This window comes from Arachis ipaensis, chromosome B8 (assembly GCF_059453495.1).
Source record: "Arachis ipaensis isolate K30076 ecotype BB chromosome B8, ASM5945349v1, whole genome shotgun sequence".
NCBI lineage: Eukaryota > Viridiplantae > Streptophyta > Magnoliopsida > Fabales > Fabaceae > Arachis > Arachis ipaensis.
The window spans coordinates 62,798,498-62,800,783 of record NC_142443.1 but is presented as its reverse complement, the minus strand read 5'-3'; the positions used below and the strand labels follow the sequence as shown (position 1 = coordinate 62,800,783).

The window sequence follows — 2,286 nt, the reverse complement described above, 5'->3', positions numbered from 1 at the left end:
TATTCTGTGGTCCTTAGGATTGCCTTAGGTAAGGTGCTCTGTAAGGCTGATTCTGATTCTGCTGCCTGTTGTTGTTATTATTCCACCTCTGATATCCATGATTATCTCTGCCTCCTCTGTTGTTGTTGTCCCTCCAATTCTGGTTAGAATTGTCCTGCCATCCATGGCTGTAGTTGCCACCTTGATTGTACCCTTGGTTGGGGCGGTCATAGAAGTTATGAGTGGCTGCCACGGTGTTGTCTTCCTGCTGGAGTTGCGGACATTCGTCAGTATAATGGATGTAATCAGCACAGATTCTGCAAACTCTTTGTGGGACTAACTGTTGGTTTTGCTGTGCTGGAGAAGGTTGAGCTTGCTGAACTTGTTGTTGATTCAATTGCATCTGCTTCAGCAAGTTGGTCATTTCACAGATACTCTGAGTTAAAGCAGCAGTCTCCCTGCTAGAGGATACTTCTGCAATGGCTTTTGCACGGCCTTGTTTCTACCTGTGATTCCTAGTAGATTCAGCTAAGTCGCTGATCAATTGCCATGCCTCATCAGTGATCTTGTACTTTTTCATAGACCCATTGCTAGCACTTTCCAATGTGGTCTTATCTTGGGGCCTCATGCCCTGTGTGACATAACCGAGTAATACTATCTTGTCAATCATATGGTGGGGGCAAGCTTCCAAAAGATTATTGAAGCGCTCCCAATACTCATAGAGAGTTTCAGAATCATCCTGAACAATCATGGAAATATCTTTCCTCAGTTTATCAGTAACTTCAGCTGGAAAGAACTTTTCCAAGAATTCTCTTCTCAGTGTATCCCAGTTGGATACAATTACTGCTGGTTGAGTGTAGTACCACTCTCTTGCCTTCCCCTCAAGAGAAAACGAGAAAGCTTTCAGCAAAATTGAAGTTTCATCTGCACCATCACGCCTGACAGTAGAACAGGCTGCTTGAAAATCTCTCAGGTGCTTGATAGGCTCTTGAGCAGGTAAGCCATGAAACTTGGGCATCAAATTGAGCAGTGCGGTCTTGATTTCAAAGTCTGTAGCCACCACTGAGTGATGCGCTTGAAATGGTTGCATTGTAAAATCAGGGGCTCCAGCCTCCTGGATAGTAACTCTCCTAGCTGCTGCCATGTTACTTGCACGTAAAACAACCAAATCAGTAGAACGGGGGCTGGTTTCTTTCTCAAGTGACGTTTCAGATCCGCCCTCAGAGAGGACTAACCGACGCCGAGCTTGCCTTATTCGTGAAATAGTTCTTTCAATATCAGGATCGAATACTAGTAAGCTTGGGTCAGGAAGCGAACCCGTCATCCAACAAAAGAAACAAGCAACTCATAATAGTAAAATAAAATAAAATGCAAATAAATAAAATCCAATCAATAACTTTGGCACTCTATTGCAACTCCCCGGTAACGGCGCCAAAAATTGATGGTGGCGGAAATTGGCGAGTTAAGAATGATTATAAAATATGCGTTGCAAGTATAGTCCTCAACCATCCAGAAATCCGCTTATCAATTTAGAAGGGTGTCACAAAAATTAAAATTGAAATACTGGGAGTATGAATCCCAGGTCGTCTCCCAACGAGTTGCAGAAAAGTGTGCTATTTTATTAATCAGATGTTTTCAAAAAGGTTTGAGTTGAAGGGCAGAAAATTAAATTAGAGAATTTATATAAATTTAAATAAAAGCCTTGACTGGGAGTTGATTAGCTGGAAGCCCTATTCTTGTTGGAGTACTCTCAAGATTAATTGACAATTGAGGGTTATTATGTTTAGTTGTCCCTCACTAAGTAAGGGAAAGTTAAACAAGTTGGAATGCTGTTTATATCCACAAGTTCCAATCCGCTCTTGGGAGGATTGGTGTTAGTGATTAGAGAGCAATCCAATAGTAAACCCAATTACAATCTTTCTCTTGAGCATCCCAACTCAAAGGTTCCTTTCAATCAACTCCCCATCAAGTTAGGGAACTACTCGCTTATTGTAAATGTAAAATTCATAACATAAGAAAGGGAATTAAAGAAAGACATGATAAATAATGATCAAAAGATTAATTAAAAATAAAAGTAATTCTTGTATTAATAAATGCTAAAATAATCCAATAGTAAAATTAAGTAAATTAAGGAACATGGAAGAGTAAGAGACAAGTAAAGAGAACGAACTAGAATGTCGAAGTCTTGATGAGGCAATAACTCTTCTCAATATCCCAATGCAAAAACAATGAAAATAACAAATCCTAAAAACTATGAATGTGTAGAGAGAACACCTAGAGGAGAGGAAAACTAGATCTAAAAACTTA

At 39.9% G+C, this 2,286-nt stretch overlaps 1 non-coding gene across 1 annotated transcript; it reads left to right on the top strand.

Moving 5' to 3' along the window:
* The first annotated feature begins 643 nt into the window (after positions 1–643).
* On the top strand, positions 644–751 carry LOC148548327 (small nucleolar RNA R71). Its single transcript, XR_015897052.1, has one exon. It is a non-coding gene; the product is annotated as a small nucleolar RNA R71 (small nucleolar RNA).
* The last annotated feature ends 1,535 nt before the right edge of the window (positions 752–2,286 follow it).